The sequence below is a fragment of the Primulina tabacum genome, chromosome 7 (genome assembly GCF_025594145.1).
Source record: "Primulina tabacum isolate GXHZ01 chromosome 7, ASM2559414v2, whole genome shotgun sequence".
Lineage (NCBI taxonomy): Eukaryota > Viridiplantae > Streptophyta > Magnoliopsida > Lamiales > Gesneriaceae > Primulina > Primulina tabacum.
Genome location: NC_134556.1, coordinates 15,124,275 through 15,145,996, shown reverse-complemented (window position 1 = coordinate 15,145,996; position 21,722 = coordinate 15,124,275). Strand labels below are relative to the sequence as shown.

The window sequence follows — 21,722 nt, the reverse complement described above, 5'->3', positions numbered from 1 at the left end:
AACAATTAAAATTACCAATTAAAGATTCAAACAATTAAACGAAAAAAAAACAAAAAACAAAACAAACAAAAGACATTTCAGTGGACTTGTAATAACCTTAGCTTTTCCCTATGGATACGATATTCTGACTCACCGAATTATACTACTTGTGGACAACCTGCTTTGGGAGTGCAACAATCTAAAGTCGCGTCAAGTTTTTGGCGATGTTGCCGGGGAAGTATAATTTAATTTCAAGTCTATTTATTTTGTTTATAGTTTGTTTTTCTTTCTTTGAATTTTTGTTGCTTTTGTCTTTTTTTCTTTTGCATTTGCATGAGCATTTGGTCACGTACACTTAGTGGTCGACTCATTCAAAATAACCCTTTATTTTTACAAAACATGGCGGAAGAACCCATCCAATAAAATGAAGATGAAATTCATTCTCAACATGATCATGATAGACGAATAACACTTAGAGATCACATGAATCCTACATGTACTAGTGCACCTTCATGTCTAGTTTTTCTTCCTGATGCATCTCATTTCAATTTTAAGCCTGGTATTATTCAAATTTTACCCAAATTTCATGGCTTGGATTCTGAAAATCCATACATTCATTTACGAGAGTTTGAAGTAGTGTGCAACACATATAATGATCTAAATTGTAGCATGAACACCATTCGACTTAAGCTTTTTCCTTTTTATTTAAAAGATAAAGCTAAAAATTGGCTATAAATTCTTAGATCGGGAACCATTTGAACTTCGGATGAATTGCAACAACAATTTTTGAAAAAGTTTTTCCATCTCATAGAACAAATTCTTTCAAAATTAAATCATCACTTTCACTCAAAAACAAGGAGAAACTTTTTATCAGTGTTGGGATAGATACAAAGAATTGCTTAATCTTTGTTCACATCATGGTTTTGAAATTTGGAGAGTTGTTTCTCAGTTTTATGAGGCTTAACACCTAAAGATAGGTAAATGGTTGAATTTATGTGTAATGGAACATTTGAAGATAAAGATCCAAACGAGGCAATTGAGTATCTCAATTCATTAGCTGAAAATGCTCAAAATTGCGACACTATAGGTAAAATTAAACCATCAAACAAGATTCAATCTGTGAAGGGCCTAAAACTCCTTTCTTGAAAATTTGCGGAAAATTAAAAATTTTCTTTTTAAAAGAACTTAAATGGCCTCATTCATAAAATCACTAGTGAATCAAGTTCAATATTTCAAATATTGCAGCGGAAGAAAATTAAAGTTTTGCCAACAACAAAGTTTTAAAAATATCCAACGACTGATAAAATTGTTTGCGGAAAAAAATAACAACTGCTGCTCTGAGGTCCTCGGGTGCCACTACTGCCGACCTAAGCTGGCTCACTGGTCCCCGCCCTCGGCCCTGGCCTTATCAGTACCTACAACAATCAAGTCTAGTGAGCCTAAAGACTCAGCATGCATATATCACAGGTAACGAGTAAAAATCTGAATTAAAATATGCATGAGTTAACATATCCTGTCCTGAGGCATACTGAAAATAGTCTGTACTGAGCAATTATAATACGTGCATAACTGAACTGATAATCACAGTAAAAATATTTGCTCCTGGGAGCCTGTACTGAAATAACTGATAAAATTTTCTGTTGAGATTATGTTTTACGCCTGTGGCCACTGCACTAAGCTGAACTGATCGGTAACTGGCTACCGGGGAGGCTGAAACTGAACTGAGCTGGCCGGTCACTGGCGACCGGTGTGGTACCATACTGAACTGATCGGTCACTGGCGACCGTATAAAATAACACTGCCCACATAGTGAATGAACCACAAGCCATATCGCATAAATCTCAAAAATAATCATTTTCTATTTAATGCACGTAAATAATTAACTGGCGTAATGAAAGTGTCCCGTAATTTTACCAACTGGATTGGATTGGATCGTTCCCAGGCTTGCTGCAACCTAACTGTGCCATGAAAAATATGCAATAGCTTAAACTTGACCAACTACGCAATTTACGTTCAAAAGATGCGACTATGACGCCTAATGACTTCGCATTTAATCATGACTCCGAGCCAACCTGAACCGACACTGAACCGACGTATAGTCATGATTAAAATACGCTGAAAAATCATAAAATAATGTTCCTAAAATGATAGGGTCGAAATCTAGGTGGAATGGAGGCCAAAACACGAAACGCTCTTTCGAGAGTCAATTTGGCACATTGCACCGCAAATTCTCGTACGACCTCAAAAATGATCCAAATGACGAACGGTCAAAAACATGACCTTCCCAACTAGATGAGGCACTGTCCAGTCCAAGGCCATGGGCTTAAAAGCCAACCAAGAACTCAAACGAGCCTTCTAAACGACACAGCAACATGCTGTAATTTCCAGCAGCTGCGCAACTACAAGACTTGCGTTGGTTTCGAGACTATCGGCCATTAGGGGCGTGAACCACCGACCAGAGACTCTTACCAACATCCCAAGGAATGATTTGAACCATGGCTAAGGGCCCTAGGCCAGCCACAATCCGCATCATACCAAAACTCAACCGAAGGGTCTAACCGAGAGCCAACGTGCATGCGTGTGTAGTGTTTATGCTATGATCGATGTCTCGTGTCATTCCAATGGCCATTTGATTGACCATGGCACGATCTAGACATCTAGGAGCATGATGTGAACCGTGGCTAAGGGCCATAGGCCAACCAAGATCCATACCAAGCAACAAAAGAAACGAAACCATATGCTGAAAAATGGAAGGGGCCGAATGGGGAAAGGGGCTGTTCTTGTTGATTATTTAAAAACCAATGAGCCATGGACCAAGCCACAAAAAGGGCAACTTAGTCACGTCTTAGACATGCTAGGGAAGTGATCCAACCATGGCTATAGGCCCTTGGGGCAGCCAAGATCAGATCCTTCCTCCATGACAACAAACTGAATTTTTCGAACAACATTTCTGCACCTATGAGGACTTGCTGTCATTCTGAATTTCCAGCAAGCATGGGGCTGGTTTGAATGGACCAACATGGTCCTAATGCATCCTACTACATGTATACAAGCCACCTTGGGAGCCTGGAGTCGATCCAATACCTGAAACTCACAAACCAAAAGAAATCGTGAAGCTTGCCAAGGAAATCGAAAATTCTGCATGTGTGGTTTCAAAATGTTTTGACTTGGATCTCGATTTTTACTTGAATAAACATGATCATGTACTGAAAAATAAATGATAATATGACTTGATTGAGGTTTGAAAGAAATCAAGACATGCCTGGTTTCGTTTGAATTCGAAAGAAAACGAACGAAACGACGACGACGCGGCACGGAGGAGGTGGAGCGCTTCTCTTTTCTACCTTACCTTGCTCTCGATTTTTCTCTCTTCTTTTTGGCTAGGTACCTCACGATTTTTCTACTGAAAATGAGTGTGAATTCACTCTGAATTTTCGAAAAGGAGAGGGGGGGGGGGGGGGGGGGGAATGGTTATGAGGGGTGAGGAGAAGGGTGCACATATAAGGAAGAATCAAGACCAAGTCCACTCCCCTTTGAATTTTAAATTTTGAATTGATATCAAATGAGTTGGTGGATGCTTCTAGGAGGTAGTGGCCGAAATTTCTCTTGTTCTAGACTAGGATATGTCCATTTATTTAATTAAATTGTGCTTCCCAAAAATCCTAGAATTATCCTACTAATTACATGCAAAGAATTGGTCAAAGTTGATGAGTTGGAAAATGAATCTTCTAGCACTAAGGGTGGCCAAAAATGCATAATAAAATAAAGGGGAATGTTGATTATCTAGTCAACTAATAATCCTTGAAAGCCTTACTAATCCTTTAAATAATTTAGTGAGCTAACCCCTTAATTTAATAACTTAAATGAGTTCATTTCTTAATCACCTCAAATAATTAAATTAAATCCTCAAACCTCCCTTTCTAACTTAAATAACTTGGTTGCTAGCTAAATTAACTTCTGGAAATATTTCTCGAAATCTTAAATTCTATCTCAAAACTCCAACTCCGGTCCGGTCTCACTGAAATAACTGAAATGCTAAAAATCAAACTACTGAACTGAAATAATAAATAATTAACTTCAAATAAATGCATTTAAAATAATCATGCAATGAAGTCAATTAAATTTAAAAATCTAGAATTATGCATGGCTTATACGTCTACTGATATACGGGTTCTACAATCCTTCCCCCCTTAAATAAATTTCGTCCTCGAAATTAGAACTCACCTAATAACTCAGGGTATCGACTTCTCATCTCCGGCTCAGACTCCCACGTAGCTTCCTCCTCTGAATGGTTGAGCCATTTGACTTTGACTCGCTTAACCAACTTGTTCCGAAGTTTCTTCTCCTGTCTGTCTAGGATCTGCACGGGTCTCTCCTCATAAGATAAGTTCGGAGTAAGCTGCAACGGCTCGAAATTCAGCACATGCGAAGGATTTGCCATATACTTCCTCAGCATGGAGACATGAAAGACGTTGTGTACTCCGGCCAGATTCGGCGGAAGAGCCACACGATACGCTAGCGTCCCAACTCTGTCAAGGATCTCAAACGGTCCAATGTATCTCGGACTGAGCTTCTCTTTCTTGCCAAATCTCATGACACCCTTCATAGGTGCCACTTTCACGAAGACATGATCGCCCACTGCAAACTCTAACTCTCTCCTCCGCTGATCGGCATAACTCTTCTGTCGGCTCTGAGCAGTCCTCATTCTATCACGAATCTTGACTACTACCTCTGCTGCCTGCTGAACAATCTCTGGACCCAACTCTGCTCTCTCTCCTACTTCATCCCAATGAACAGGAGATCTACACTTGCGGCCATACAGCGCTTCATACGGAGCCATACCTATAGACGACTGGAAACTGTTGTTATAGGTGAACTCTACCAATGGTAAGTTCGACTCCCAACTCCCAGAGAAATCAATGACGCAAGCACGGAGAAGATCCTCTAAGATCTGAATAACTCGCTCCGACTGTCCATCTGTCTGCGGATGGAAAGCTGTGCTAAACAGCAACTTCGTACCCATAGTCGAATGCAAACTCTTCCAAAACGAGGAAGTGAATCTAGGATCTCTATCGGATACGATAGAAACTGGAATACCATGGAGTCGGACTATCTCTCGGATGTACAGCTCTGCATACTGAACCATGGTGAAAGTCGTCTTAATAGGCAAGAAGTGCGTTGATTTGGTAAGACGATCTACAATCACCCAGATAGCATTCGATCCTCTGGCTGACCTCGGCAATCCGGTCACACAGTCCATGGTAATGTTCTCCCACTTCCACTCGGGAATAGGAAGAGGCTTGAGCAAACCTGCTGGTCTCTGATGCTCGGCCTTCACTAACTGGCAAGTCAGGCACTCGGATACAAAACGCCTGATGTCCTTCTTCATCCCTGGCCACCAATACAATAGCTGCAGATCTTTGTACATCTTCGTACTCCAAGGGTGAATGGAGTACGGGGACGTATGGGCCTCTGATAAGATGTCTGCTCGGATAGAATCACTGCTAGGAACCCATATCCTATCTCGGTATCTCACAATACCGTCGCTGACTGAATACAAAACACTGCCCTTGGCTTCATCTCTCTTCTTCCACTGTGCCAACTGTTCATCTGCTGCCTGACCGCTGCGAATACGGTCAATAAGAGTGGACTGGATAGTCAAGGTAGATACACGAGGAACTCTACCTCGAGGGTAAGTCTCAAGATCAAACCTCTGCATCTCGATCTGAAGAGGTTTCTGAATCGTCAAGTGAGCCATCACTGCGACTTTCCTGCTCAAAGCATCCGCAACTACATTAGCTTTACCCGGGTGGTAGCTAATGTCACAATCGTAGTCTTTCACAAGCTCCAACCAACGCCTCTGACGCATGTTCAGCTCCTTCTGCGTAAAGAAATACTTGAGGCTCTTATGGTCGGTAAAGATCTGACACTTCTCCCCATACAGATAGTGCCTCCAAATCTTCAAAGCAAAAAATACGGCCGCTAACTCCAGATCATGGGTAGGGTAATTATTCTCGTGGATTTTCAGCTGTCGAGAAGCATACGCTATCACTCTCCCATGCTGCATCAAAACTGCACCTAAACCAAGCTTCGAAGCATCGGTATAAAGGACAAACTCGCCGGGCCCTGATGGCATGGCCAAAACTGGTGCTGAAATAAGGGCTTGCTTCAAAGTATCAAAGCTCTTCTGACACTCCTCGCTCCACACAAACTTCATATTTTTCTTTGTCAGTGCTGTGAGTGGAACGGCGATAGAGGAGAATCCTGAATGAATTTTCTGTAATATCCTGCTAGTCCAAGGAAACTGCGGATCTCGGATGCATTCTGAGGCACAACCCAATCTCTAACTGCTACAACTTTGGCGGGGTCTACCTCAATACCACTGCTAGAAACAATGTGGCCCAAGAACGCCACCTTCTCTAACCAGAATTCGCACTTACTGAACTTTGCGAATAATTTGTGCTTCTGCAATGTCTGCAACACTGTGGTCAGATGTCGGCTGTGCTCCTCCCGATTCTTGGAGTAGACGAGAATGTCATCTATGAACACTATCACAAACTGGTCGAGGTACGGCTGAAATACGCGATTCATGAGATCCATGAAGATCGCTGGCGCATTCGTCAGACCGAACGGCATCACAAGGAACTCGTAGTGACCATAACGAGTCCTGAAAGCTGTCTTCGAAACATCAGCATCTCTCACCCTCAACTGGTGATAACCGGAACGCAGATCTATCTTGGAGAAAATCGAAGCTCCCTGCAACTGGTCAAACAGATCCTCAATCCTCGACAGTGGGTATTTATTCTTCACTGTAACCCTGTTCAACTCCCGGTAGTCAATGCAAAGCCTCATCGAGCCATCCTTCTTTTTCACAAATAAGACTGGCGCGCCCCATGGAGAAAAGCTCGGGCGAATGAACTCCTTGTCGAGAAGTTCCTGGATCTGCTTCTTAAGCTCTGCCATCTCTGTCGGTGCTAGACGGTACGGCGCTTTGGATATCGGAGCCGTACCTGGCATAAGCTCAATGGAAAACTCCACCTCTCTCTCTTGTGGCATACCAGAGACGTCTTCGGGAAAAACGTCTAAGAAATCTCTAACTATCGGAACATCTGAGGCTGACTGGCTGGGTTCCTCGGGGACAGATAAAAAGGTTGCTAGAAATGCCCGACACCCTCTATGCATGAGCTTCCTAGCCTGAACATATGGAATAATGCGCGGTAAAGAAAAGTACCTGTCCGGCTCAAATAAGAACTGCTCCATTCCAGGCGGTCGGACAAGAACAGATCTCCGCTGGAAGTCTATCAACACTCTGTTCCTCAATAGCCTGTCCATCCCTAGGATGATGTCAAATTCCGGCATCGGTAACACGATCAGATCCGCATAAACAAGATTACCGTGCAGCTCAAGGTCTATATCTCGGATAACATTGGTAGCTGCCATCTCCTCGCCTGACGGCAACACTACTGAAAAGGCTGTATCTAGCCCAATGGTCTGGATCTTGAGAAAGTTTGCAAAGACCTCCGAAATAAACGAGTGAGTGGCCCCTGAATCTATCAAGGCCTTGGTAGCGGAACCAGATATAAAAATTCTCCCTGAAAGATCGGAACTCTAAGTTGAATCCCACTACAAGATCTAAACTTATAGACATGCAAAGGTCAAGGTTCCTCTAGCTTAATTTCCCTGAAATAAATCTGAGTAGAGCATGCAATCCTATAACAGTTCTAAGTTCAAAATCTAAATCCCGATTCCCAAAACACGGAAATTCAAATAATAACTTAAAGTTTAAAGGTACCTGTCAACAACATAGTCTCCGGGTTGGTTTCCGCGGCATGGAGAGCAAAAACTCTGCCTTGGGTAGGCAGATTCCTCTGAGGACACTGCAGCAACATGTGGTCTGGACTGCCACACTTAAAACACTTTCCTGAGCCAGCCATACATGCTCCAGGATGGCGACTGTGAGCACCTGGGACAGACTGGGTGCTCCTGAGTCCTCGGGGCTGGGCGTCCCCGCTGCTGCTGCTGGCCTCGGTTCCTGGGCGGTCCATGAAAAGGACCTCTTATTCTGCTGCTGATGCTGATGAGGAGGAGGGCGGTGCGGTGCCTGGACTGGGCGCTTGCCCTGGCGATCCCTCTCGATATCCCGCAGATCCTGCTCTGCGGCTAAGGCCTTGGAGACGGCAATCTCATAAGTAGCAGGGTCAGATACCCTAACATCCCGGCGCAAGATCGGCCGTAAACCCACCAGGAAGTGCATCAGCTTGGCTCTGGCATCATTCGCTATCAGGGGCACAAAGTGACAGCCCCTCTCGAACTTACGGATAAACTCCGTAACCGACATATCCCCCTGTCTCAGACTCATGAACTCGGTGGTCAGCCTGGTGCGAACCTCCTCAGCAAAATACTTGGAGTAGAAAACCTCCGTAAAGCGGGTTCAAGAAAGTGTAGCCAATGTCAGGGCTACGGAAGCTCCTTCCCACCATAAGCGGGCGTCTCCAGTGAACAAGTAGGTGGCACATCGGACTCGGTCTGCGTCCTCCAACTCCATAAAATCGAAGATAACCTCGAGGGATTTGATCCATCCCTCGGCAACCATGGGGTCAGATGCCCCAGAGAATTCCTTCGGGCGCATCTTCATGAATCGCTCATACACAGCCTCGGGCCCTGTCGGCCTGGCTGCGGCTGCGGCTATGGCTGCGGCATTGCCCCCCGAAAACTGTGCGAAGAACTGTGCCATCCCAGCTAACATCTGGGCACTCATGTCCGGTGGGGGCGGTGGAGGAAGTGGTAGGTCTCCCTCTGGTCTACGCTCCTCCCTGTCTTCTCGGCGAGGCTCCTCCTCTCTGTTGCGCTCTAAAATGCGTCTAGGGGGCATACTGTTCCAACATAACCCATACGTAACTAACATGCATAATTCCATAATTTATTTTAAATGAACTCTGAAATACTGAAAATCTGGAAGCATGCTGACAAACTAATTCATTCTTTAACTAAAATGCTGAACAAAATGCTGAACTGAAAAACTTACAGACCGAAGACGTGGCTTCGTGAGCTTCTCGCGGTCAGTAGTAGTGAAACCCTATACAGAACCACCGCTCTGATACCAACTGTGAAGGGCCTAAAACTCCTTTCTTGAAAATTTGCGGAAAATTAAAAATTTTCTTTTTAAAAGAACTTAAATGGCCTCATTCATAAAATCACTGGTGAATCAAGTTCAATATTTCAAAATATTGCAGCGGAAGAAAATTAAAGTTTTGCCAACAACAACGATTTAAAAATATCCAACGACTGATAAAATTGTTTGCGGAAAAAAATAACAACTGCTGCTCTGAGGTCCTCGGGTGCCACTACTGCCGACCTAAGCTGGCTCACTGGTCCCCGCCCTCGGCCCTGGCCTTATCAGTACCTACAACAATCAAGTCTAGTGAGCCTAAAGACTCAGCATGCATATATCACAGGTAACGAGTAAAAATCTGAATTAAAATATGCATGAGTTAACATATCCTGTCCTGAGGCATACTGATAATAGTCTGTACTGAGCAATTATAATACGTGCATAACTGAACTGATAATCACAGTAAAAATATTTGCTCCTGGGAGCCTGTACTGAAATAACTGATAAAATTTTCTGTTGAGATTATGTTTTACGCCTGTGGCCACTGCACTAAGCTGAACTGATCGGTAACTGGCTACCGGGGAGGCTGAAACTGAACTGAGCTGGCCGGTCACTGGCGACCGGGTGGTACCATACTGAACTGATCAGTCACTGGCGACCGTATAAAATAACACTCCCACATAGTGAATGAACCACAAGCCATATCGCATAAATCTCAAAAATAATCATTTTCTATTTAATGCACGTAAAATAATTAACTGGCGTAATGAAAATGTCCCGTAATTTTACCAACTGGATTGGATTGGATCGTTCCCAGGGCTCGCTGCAACCTAACTGTGCCATGAAAAATATGCAATAGCTTAAACTTGACCAACTACGCAATTTACGTTCAAAAGATGCGACTATGACGCCTAATGACTTCGCATTTAATCATGACTCCGAGCCTAACCTGAACCGACACTAAACCGACGTATAGTCATGATTAAAATACGCTGAAAATTCATAAAATAATGTTCCTAAAATGATAGGGTCGAAATCTAGGTGGAATGGAGGCCAAAACACGAAACGCTCTTTCGAGAGTCAATTTGGCACATTGCACCGTAAATTCTCGTACGACCTCAAAAATGATCCAAATGACAAACAGTCGAAAACATGACCTTCCCAACTCAATGAGGCACTGTCCAGTCCAAGGCCATGGGCTAAAAGCCAACTAAGAACTCAAACGAGCCTTCTAAACGACACAGCAACATGCTGTAATTTCCAGCAGCTGCGCAACTACAAGACTTGCGTTGGTTTCGAGACTATCGGCCATTAGGGGCGTGAACCACCGACCAGAGACTCTTACCAACATCCCAAGGAATGATTTGAACCATGGCTAAGGGCCCTAGGCCAGCCACAATCCGCATCATACCAAAACTCAACCGAAGGGTCTAACCGAGAGCCAACGTGCATGCGTGTGTAATGTTAATGCTATGATCGATGTCTCGTGTCATTCCAATGGCCATTTGATTGACCATGGCACGATCTAGACATCTAGGAGCATGATGTGAACCGTGGCTAAGGGCCATAGGCCAACCAATATCCATACCAAGCAACAAAAGAAACGAAACCATATGCTGAAAAATGGAAGGGGCCGAATGGGGAAAGGGGCTGTTCTTGTTGATTATTTAAAAACCGATGAGCCATGGACCAAGCCACCAAAAGGGCAACTTAGTCACGTCTTAGACATGCTATGGAAGTGATCCAACCATGGCTATAGGCCCTTGGGGCAGCCAAGATCAGATCCTTCCTCCATGACAACAAACTGAATTTTTCGAACAACATTTCTGCACCTATGGGGACTTGCTGTCATTCTGAATTTCCAGCAAGCATGGGGCTGGTTTGAATGGACCAACATGGTCCTAATGCATCCTACAACATGAATACAAGCCGCCTTGGGAGCCTGGAGTCGATCCAGTACCTGAAACTCACAAACCAAAAGAAATCGTGAAGCTTGCCAAGGAAATCGAAAATTCTGCATGTGTGGTTTCAAAATGTTTTGACTTGGATCTCGATTTTTACTTGAATAAACATGATCATGTACTGAAAAATAAATGATAATATGACTTGATTGAGGTTTGAAAGAAATCTAGACATGCCTGGTTTCGTTTCGAAAGAAAACGAACGAAACGACGACGACGCGGCACGGAGGAGGTGGAGCGCTTCTCTTTTCTACCTTACCTTGCTCTCGATTTTTCTCTCTTCTTTTTGGCTAGGTACCTCACGATTTTTCTACTGAAAATGAGTGTGAATTCACTCTGAATTTTCGAAAAGGAGAGGGGGGGGGAAAAATGGTTATGAGGGGTGAGGAGAAGGGTGCACAATATAAGGAAGAATCAAGACCAAGTCCACTCCCTTTGAATTTTAAATTTTGAATTGATATCAAATGAGTTGGTGGATGCTTCTAAGAGATAGTGGCCGAAATTTCTCTTGTTCTAGACTAGGATATGTCCATTTATTTAATTAAATTGTGCTCCCAAAAATCCTAGAATTATCCTACTAATTACATGCAAAGAATTGGTCAAAGTTGATGAGTTGGAAAATGAATCTTCTAGCACTAAGGGTGGCCGAAAAATGCATAATAAAATAAAGGGGAATGTTGATTATCTAGTCAACTAATAATCCTTGAAAGCCTTACTAATCCTTTAAATAATTTAGTGAGCTAACCCCTTAATTTAATAACTTAAATGAGTTCATTTCTTAATCACCTCAAATAATTAAATTAAATCCTCAAACCTCCCTTTCTAACTTAAATGAACTTGGTTGCTAGCTAAATTAACTTCTGGAAATATTTCTCGAAATCTTAAATTCTATCTCAAAACTCCAACTCCGGTCCGGCCTCACTGAAATAACTGAAATGCTAAAAATCAAACTACTGAACTGAAATAATAAATAATTAACTTCAAATAAATGCATTTAAAATAATCATGCAATGAAGTCAATTAAATTTAAAAATCTAGAATTATGCATGGCTTATACGTCTACTGATATACGGGTTCTACACAATCTCCCACATCTGGTGGAGATATGTACACCTCAAAGATGAAAATGATCTCCAAGCTAGATTTACCTCTTTGGCAAGAAAAGTTGAGACACTTGAATTGAAAAAGAATGGTCAAATAAAATCTATTCAAGAAATTGTGTGTCACATCTGTGATACAAGTGATCATTCTACAAAAGATTGTCCCACTTTGCCCTGTTTTAAAGAATGTCTCCAGGAACAAGTCAATGTTTTGAACAATTTCAAAAGGCCAAATTTTGAACCATTTTCTCAAAATTACAATCCAGGTTGGCGAAATCATCCAAATTTTAGTTGGAGGAATGATAATGCTGCACAATTTTCACAACCACATTTCCAAAATCAACAAAATTTTCAAAATTATACACCTTATGTTCCTCCACCTAAGAGGAACTTGGAAGATATATTGAATTATTTCATTGCAAAGTAAGTGCCTATCAATACTCAAACTGCTCAAACCATGACAGATTTGAAAGATACTCTTGCTAAATTTGCATCTACACTTAATGTTCATGAAAAAGGTAAATTTCATTCACAACCACAGCCTAATCCCAAGGATCATCATTCACAAACTGGAACTTCTGGAACTCAACCAATGGACCAGGTAAAATCTGTTATTACCCTTCGCAGTGGTAAGGTTGTGGAAAAATCCATTCTAAAACCTTGTGAAGATGATGATAAATCAACTCCAAAGGGTAAGAAAGTGGAACCCATAACTTGCGAAGAGGAGGTTCAACAGACAGTGTCACCACAATTCCCTCATGCATTGAAAAATACAAAAAAATCAAATTTGAATTCTGATATATATGATATTTTTAAACAAGTAAAAGTTAATATTCTTTTATTAGATGCAATAAAGCAGGTACTATCATATGCCAAATTTTTGAAACACTTGTGCACTGTGAAAAGAAAATTGAATGTGAAAAAGAAAGCATTTTTAGCCGAACAAGTAAATGCAATCATTCAAAATAATAATACTTTTAAATACAAAGACCCTGGTTGTCCTACTATTTCATGTATTATTAGAGAACGAAAGATTAAAAAAGCTTTGCTTGATCTTGGAGCTAGTGTTAATTTACTTCCATATTCAGTTTATCAAGAACTCAATCTAGGCGAGTTAAAATCTACTTCGATAACACTTTTACTTGCCGATAGATCTGTTAAAGAGCCAAGAGGTATGGTAGAAGACGTGTTGGTCCAAGTTGATAACTTTGTATATCCTGTTGATTTCTTGTTTTAGATACACTGTAATGCCCGAATTTTAAAAAAAAAATTGAAAAAAAAAGTTAATGTTCATCGGGTTACTATTCAAGCGCTGCGGCGCTAGAAAGTGGCGCTGCGGCGCTAAAAGATGCGAAAATTGATTTTTTAAGAACACTTTGACTTCCACCATTCATCCTCCAATCATTTCTCCTCCTCCACGCAAATCCTCCTCCATCTCCTCTCCATTTCTACATTTCTTCTTCAATTTAAGGGAGATTTGTTCAAGAAAATTATGAAATGAAGGTAGATTTGTGATCCTCTCATCACGGGCTTCACAAGATGTAAGTTTTTTCGATTTTTATTCAAGTTTGGAAATGGGTTGAAGTTTTGAATTGATATTTGAGTTGATATTTGAGATATTAAGATGTTGAAGATGTTGTATTTGAGTTGGTTTGAATTTAAAATGGATATGAGCATGGTTTCTTGTTTCTGTGCAAGATCAGTTTTTATACCTTCTGTATTTCGGTATATAAGACAGTTGTGTTTGGATTTTGGAGTTACGATCTTCATCAAACTTATAGAAAATCGAGTTAGCTTCGATTTGGTTCAAAAATCATTCAGTTCCATAAAGAAGTGAAAGAGATATGATATATTTACTAAACCTGGTCTAGAATCCCGAGTTTGTGTACATGCCTTCTGTTTATTCGAATTCTGGAATTTATTGGTTGGGATTCTTGATTTGATGTTCCAATGAAAGTTATAGAACATTGTCTTGTCTTCGAAATGATATAATATGGGCTTGATTCCATTGAGTATTGAGGGAGTTTTGCTCGAAATACTAAACTATGCCAGATTTGTACTGATGCAGAATTTCAAAAATTATGTTGTATGTTTCAGATTATGAATGACTGAGTAAATGACTTTATTTGACAAAAGTTTGTGCAGAAGAATTGCTTGGCATTGAGTTTTCTTGCATATCCAATTTACAGATCTTGATTTGAAGCAGTATCGAATTAATTATGAGTTTTGTACGAAAATTGCTCTGTGTTGATAAATAATCTGAGTTCTTGATTTATGTATTGAAGATTCGGTTGAAGTATTGACTTGGGTTGACTCAAGATTATTTACTTTAAGTTGGTTGATAACGAATCGAGTAGAGTGCGAGGGTTCAAGACTTCTCAACCATATATTTCGATCTTCTTTTGGTAATATTTGAAAGGTATGTTACGGTCGGTAACATACGAGGTAAAAGTATCATTTTTTATTTTAAATTGAAAATTTGATGGCTTGATGAATTACTTGTGATTTGTTGATGATTGATATTTTGAGATGAGCTTATTATGATATTGATTTGATGAGATTGAAATGCATCATTGCATTGCATATTGAGCCACTTTTCGATTCAGATTTGTTATGGTGGAGGTCGCCTTGATTTATTGATTTGTTGGACGCATGGGGCTTTAATTCAGTTGGTATAGTGTATGCGGAGGTCGCTGGTATGGCCTGAACACTCTCTATAGGCGCACCATAGTCCTAGGATTGTAGAACACAGCAACCCACCCCGAGCGGATGAGTCGGTGGATGTTGCTGGGGGATTCTCTTTCCTTGGGTACCCTATGACCAGATGATTCACTTGATCTTGAGATTTATTGACAGCCCACAGCTTCTGATCATACATTGCATTATATTGCATATTTATGAATTTAAATAAACTATTTGTCATTTTAAATTCTCATATTTTATTCATTGTATCATACTGGGTTTATACTCACCGGCACGTCGGCTACCTCTTGTTTTCATGTGCTCGACGGTAGGTGAGGCAAGGCTTGGGATACCAGAGTCCAGCTCCAGGCGAGGAGATACAAGTTAGAGTGGGATTCTCGGGTCTTATGAGCTATTTGATGATGTTTGGATTACTTTGGCTCACAAGTTTATTTTGGCATGTTTAAAATTATATTTCAAACATTTGAGACATTTAAATTATTTTGACGATGTTTATGTGAATTTTTGAACCACAAATTATGTATTTTACTCAATCATTTGGTCTGTTATATTTATAATTATTAATATAAGATGTCGGACCCGGGGCCCCACATTAGGTGGTATCAGAGCGTAAAATATTTGGGAACAGGGTAGATCGAGTCAGTTCCAATTGCTTGATCATGTGATGTATTTGCTAGCATTTTCACTTTGCCGTAATGTGAAATACATTATCATAATTGAGATACTCTATTGTTGGGCTTTATTCGAGATTTTTGGGTGTATTGGGTCTCGAGAGCCAGAGATGATTGATACAAGATTGAGATGATTATGATAATGTGATTTTATATGTGTTTGATCTATTGTATATCAGACATGGCTACTCGAGGTAGAGGTCGTGGTAGACCTAGACAGAACATACCAGTGGCACAAGATCAAGGCAGTGCTACTCATACTCAGATGGATATAACTCCGACCCCGATGGAGATACTGTTAGCCAGATTTCAGTCTTTGCACCCACCGATGTTGAAGGGTACAGAGAATGCATTAGAGTGTGAGAACTGGTTGGAGAATATGGATCAGTTATTTGAATCTCTTGAGTATCCAGATGATCGTAGAATCAAATTAGTTATTCATCAATTATTAGATGTTGCTAAGAGTTGGTGGATCATGACAAATAAAGCTTTAGAGGGTCGAGGTACGATTGTTGCCTGGGATATTTTTAAATCTGAATTTTATCAGCGTTTTTTTACTACCTCTTACAGGAAAGATAGGGGAGCCGAGTTTGCAAATTTAAAGCAGGGAAATCTGAATATTGAGGACTATGTTGCTAAGTTCTCGAATTTACTGAGATTTGGTCCTCATGTAGCATCCGATGAAAAAGCTAAGGCCGATCATTTCATAAATGGTCTTAATCCTGATATATTTACCCTGGTTAATACTGAAAGGCCTAACACTTTTGCTGAGGCTCTTGCTCGAGCCAAGGGAGCTGAAACTGGAATCATTAGGCAGAGAGGTTCTCAATATTCGCAACGACCCCAACAGCCACAGTTCCGACAGCAGTTCAGACAGGGTAATAGTGGCGGAAACAGTTGCAACACAAGAGAACAATTTAGGGCTAGAAGCAAGCAATTCAAGAGACATGGCAGTAATTTTTCGAGTTCTAGTGGATCGAGACAGTCTGGTTCAGTTCAGAGCACTGGTTATTCAGGCCCGACTTGTGGTCAGTGCGGTGGTAGACATTATACCGATCAGTGTAGAGGAGTTTCGGGAGCTTGCCATTTGTGTAACCAGGTGGGACACTATGCTCGAGTGTGTCCTAATCATGGCAGTGATATATCTCAGATTGGGGGATCATCGAGACAGACACCTCACCAGAATCGCCAGACTCCTACAGTTCATTCCTATCAGCAGTAAAATCGGTCAGATCAGAACAAACAGAGTGGTAGCCACAGGGTAGGACAACCACCTAGACAGCAAGCTCGAGTTTTTGCACTCACTGAGGATGAGGCACATAATGCTCCAGATAATGTCATTGCAGGTAATTGTTTTTTCTCAGGTTATTTTGCTTATGTTTTTATGGATACTGGTGCATCACATACTTTCATAGCTGAGCACTTTGTCTCCTTGCATTCATTAAATTCTATGCCATTATCATCTACATTATCTATTTCTACTCCACTGGGCAAAGTGGATGAGGTCAGCTGAAATGATAAGTGGTTGTGAATTTCGTTATGAGGATAATGTCATTGAGCTTGATTGCATTGTGTTGGAGATATCTGATTTTCACTGCATAGTTGGTATTGACATGTTGACAAGATACAGGGCTACTGTAGATTGTTTTCAGAAGATTGTTAAGTTTAGGCCTGATATGACAGATCACTGGACGTTTTATGGTAAGAGTTCTCGAGCTAAGATTCCTTTTATATATGTTTTGTCCATGACTCGTTTGTTGCAGAAAGGAGCAGAATGTTTCTTGGTTTATGCAATTGATATTTCAAGGTCAGTACCTAAATTTGCAGATATTCCAATTGTTAGCGAATTCTCAGATGTATTTTCAGATGAAATTCCAGGATTTTCTCCAATCCGAGATATTGAGTTCAACATTGAGTTGATGCCAGGTACGCACATATTTCTAGAGCTCCTTATAGGATGGCACCAATTGAACTAAAAGAACAAAAGGAACAACTTGATGATCTATTGGCTAAAGGATATATAAGACCAAGTGTTTCACCTTGGGGTGCTCAAGTTTTATTCGTGAAGAAGAAAGATGGGTCAATGAGGCTTTGTGTTGATTATAGACAGTTGAATAAAGCCACAGTAAAGAATAAGTATCTTTTGCCAAGGATTGATGATCTTTTTGACCAGTTGCAGGGTTCTTCAGTATATTCTAAGATTGATTTAAGATCTGGATATCATCAGTTAAGAGTTAGAGAGGCAGATGTGCCTAAGACTACTTTTCGTATCAGGTATGGGCATTTTGAATTTTTGGTTATGCCTTTTGGGTTGACCAATGCACCTGCGGCATTTATGGATTTGATGAACCGTGTGTTTCAACGGTATATAGGTCAATTTGTTATGATCTTCATTGATGATATTCTTATTTATTAAAAATCTGAATTTGAGCATGCTGAGCACTTGAGATCTGTTTTGCAAATTTTGAGAACTGAAAAGTTGTATGCTAAATTATCCAAATGCGAGTTTTGGTTGGATAGAATGGTTTTCCTTGGAAATGTGATTTCGAGTGCTGGTATATCAGTTGATCCGAGTAAAGTTGAGGCAGTCATAAATTGGTGTAGACCGACATCAGTTCCTGAGGTGCATAGTTTTATGGGTTTGGCAGGATATTATCGCAGATATATTGAAGGATTCTCATAGATTGCGAGGCCAATTACGCAGCTGACACAAAAGAATGCACCATTTATTTGGTCACAGGAATGTGAGGCTAGTTTTGTTGAACTTAAGCAAAGATTGACTAGTGCTCCAGTTCTGACTATCCCATCAGGTGTAGGAGGATTTACAATGCACACTAATGCTTCACATCAAGGATTGGGTTGTGATTAATGCAGCATGGTCGTGTGGTTGCCTATGATTCACGACAGTTGAAGCCACATGAGTCTAAATACCCAGTGCATGACTTGGAACTAGCAGCAGTGGTTTTTACCTTAAATATTTGGCGTCACTACTTGTATGGTGAGAAATTTGAGATATTCACTGATCATAAGAGTTTGAAATACCTCATTTCACAAGCGGATCTGAACATGAGACACAGGTGTTGGTTAGATTTGTTGAAAGACTATGATTACGAAATAAAATATTATCCAGGCAAGTCTAATGCAGCAGCCGATGCTTTGAGCAGAAAAGTATGCAATATGTCCTTGATCACTAGCAGTGTATCTGATTTAGTAGAAGAATGTTGTCTTTCTGGTTTGGATTTTGTGGTAGATACTCAACCTGTAAGAGTATTTATGATTCAGGCAGAGCCAGAGTCGTTTGTAAAAATTAAAGAGGCCCAAAGGTTAGATCAAAGCATTCAGAAATCAGTTGAACTCGTCAGATCAGGATATCGATCAGAATTTCAGGTCAATAATGAGGGTATTTTGTTTGTGAATGATCGTATTGTAGTTTCTAATATTTCAGATTTGAGGATACAAATTTTGCGTGATGCTCAATGCAGTAAATTCAGTGTACACCCTGGAAGTAAAAAGATATACAATGACTTGAAGAAACAATTTTGGTGGAAAAGAATGAAATCTGACATAGCAGAATTTGTATCTCATTGTTTGAATTGTCAACAAGTGAAAGCAGAAAGGAAGCGACCAGGAGGTCTTTTGCATAGCCTTAAGGTTCCAGAATTGAAGTGGGACCATATCACCATGGACTTTGTCACGAAATTGCCGAGGTCGTCCAGGGGTTGCGATTCAATTTGGGTTATCGTTGATAGATTAATCAAGTCTTCATGTTTCATTCCTTTTCAGATGACATATAGGCATGATCAGATGGCTAGATTGTACATCAGAGAAGTTTTGAGATTGCATGGCGTGCCTAAGTCCATTGTATCAGATCGTGATCCCAGATTTTCTTCTCATTTTTGGCAGAGTTTACAAGAGGCCCTTAGTACTCGTTTGCATTTGAGTACAGCATATCATCCTCAGACAGACGAACAGTCAGAACGTACTATTCAGACATTAGAGGATATGCTGAGAGCTGTAGTGATGGATTTTGGTTTTGGTTGGTAGGATTCGTTACCACTTGTCGAGTTTTCTTATAACAACAGTTATCAAGCGAGCATTGGAATGTCACCATTTGAAGCACTATATGGCAGGAAGTGTCGATCTCCTTTGTATTGGGACGATTTATCTGAAGCACCAATTGTAGGACCTGATATGATAAGAGATATGACAAAGAAGGTGAAATTGATTCAGAGTCGTATGTGAGCTGCTCAGGATAGGCAGGCTAAATATGCAAACATCAAGAGACGACCGTTGATTTTTGAGAAAGGTGATAGAGTTTTTCTAAAAATATCTCCTTTCCGTGGTACAGTTAGATTTGGAAAAAAGGGTAAATTATCACCGAGATTCATAGGTCCGTATGAGATTTTGGAACGTGTTGGTGATTTGGCTTATAGATTAGCTCTTTCGCCTGTATTATCAGGTGTTCATAATTTTTTTCATGTGTCCATGTTGGGAAAATATCATCCAGATCCTTCTCATGTACTTCCACCCGATGAGGTTGAGTTAGATCAGAATTTGAGCTACACGGAGAGACCGATTCAGATTCTAGACAGAAAAGATAAGCAACTCAGAAATAAATTGATACCGTTGATTAAAGTACAGTGGAACAGACATGGTGTCGAGGAGGCAACTTGGGAATTAGAAGACAACATGAGACGTAAATATCCAGAGTTATTCAAATGAAGTATGCTTCTATTCTCAGTTTTATTTTCAGTATTGATCATTACAGGTTAGACTTGAAATTGATGATTTGATTTCGAGGACGAAATCTATTTTTAGATATGAGGAATTGTAATGCCTGAATTTAAAAAAAAAAATTTTAAAAAAAAGTTACTGTTCATCGGGTTACTATTCAAGCGCTGCGGCGCTAGAAAGTGGCGCCTAGGCACTAATAGTTCGGGATTTTTGGCGCTGTGGCGCTAACAGATGCGAAAATTGATTTTTTAGGCACACTTTGACTTCCACCATTCATCCTCCAATCATTTCTCCTCCTCCACGCAAATCCTCCTCCATCTCCTCTCCATTTCTAATTTCTTCTTCAATTTAAGGGAGATTTGTTCAAGAAAATTATGAAATGAAGTTAGATTTGTTATCCTCTCATCACGGGCTTCACAAGGATGTAAGTTTTTCCGATTTTTATTCAAGTTTGGACATGGGTTGAAGTTTAGAATTGATATTTGAGTTGATATTTGAGATATTAAGATGTTGTATTTGAGTTGGTTTGAATTTAAAATGGATATGAGCATGGTTTCTTGTTTCTGTGCAAGATCAGTTTTTATAACTTTTGTATTTCGAGTATATGGGACAGTTGTGTTTGGATTTTGGAGTTATGATCTTCATCAAACTTGTAGACAATCGAGTTAACTTCGATTTGGTTCAAGAATCACTCAGTTCCATGAAGAAATGAAAGCGATATGATATATTTACTAAACCTGGTCTAGAATCCCGAGTTTGTGTACATGCCTTCTGTTTATTCGAATTCTGGGATTTATTGGTTGGGATTCTGGATTTGATGTTCCAATGAAAGTTATAGAACATTGTCTTGTCTTCGAAATGATATAAAATGGGCTTGATTCCATTGAGTATTGAGGGAGTTATGCTCGAAATACTAAACTATGAGAGATTTGTACTGATGCAGAATTTCGAAAATTATGTTGTATGCTTCAGGTTATGAACGACTGAGTAAATGACTTTATTTGACAAAAGTCTATGCAGAAGAATTGCTGGGCATTGAGTTTTCTTGCATATCCAATTTACAGATCTTGATTTGAAGCAGTATCGAATTAATTATGAGTTTTGTACGAAAATTGCTCTGTGTTTATAAATAATCCGAGTTCTTGATTTATGTATTGAAGATTTTGTTGAAGTATTGACTTGGGTTGGCTCAAGATTATTTACTTTAAGTTGGTTGATAACAAATCGAGTAGACTGCGAGGGTTCAAGACTTCTCAACCATATATTTCGATCTTCTTTTGGTAATATTTGAAAGGTATGTTACGGTCGGTAACATACGAGGTAAAAGTATCATTTTTTATTTTAAATTGAAAATTTGATGGCTTGAGGAATTACTTGTGATTTGTTAATGATTGATATTTTGAGATGAGCTTATTATGATATTGATTTGATGAGATTGAAATGCATCATTGCATTGCATATT

General features: G+C 40.2%; 1 pseudogene; it reads left to right on the top strand.

The window, feature by feature from the left end:
• Positions 1 to 312: 312 nt before the first annotated feature.
• The window catches only part of LOC142550582 (uncharacterized), a 34,389-nt pseudogene continuing 12,979 nt past the window's right edge, over positions 313 to 21,722 (top strand).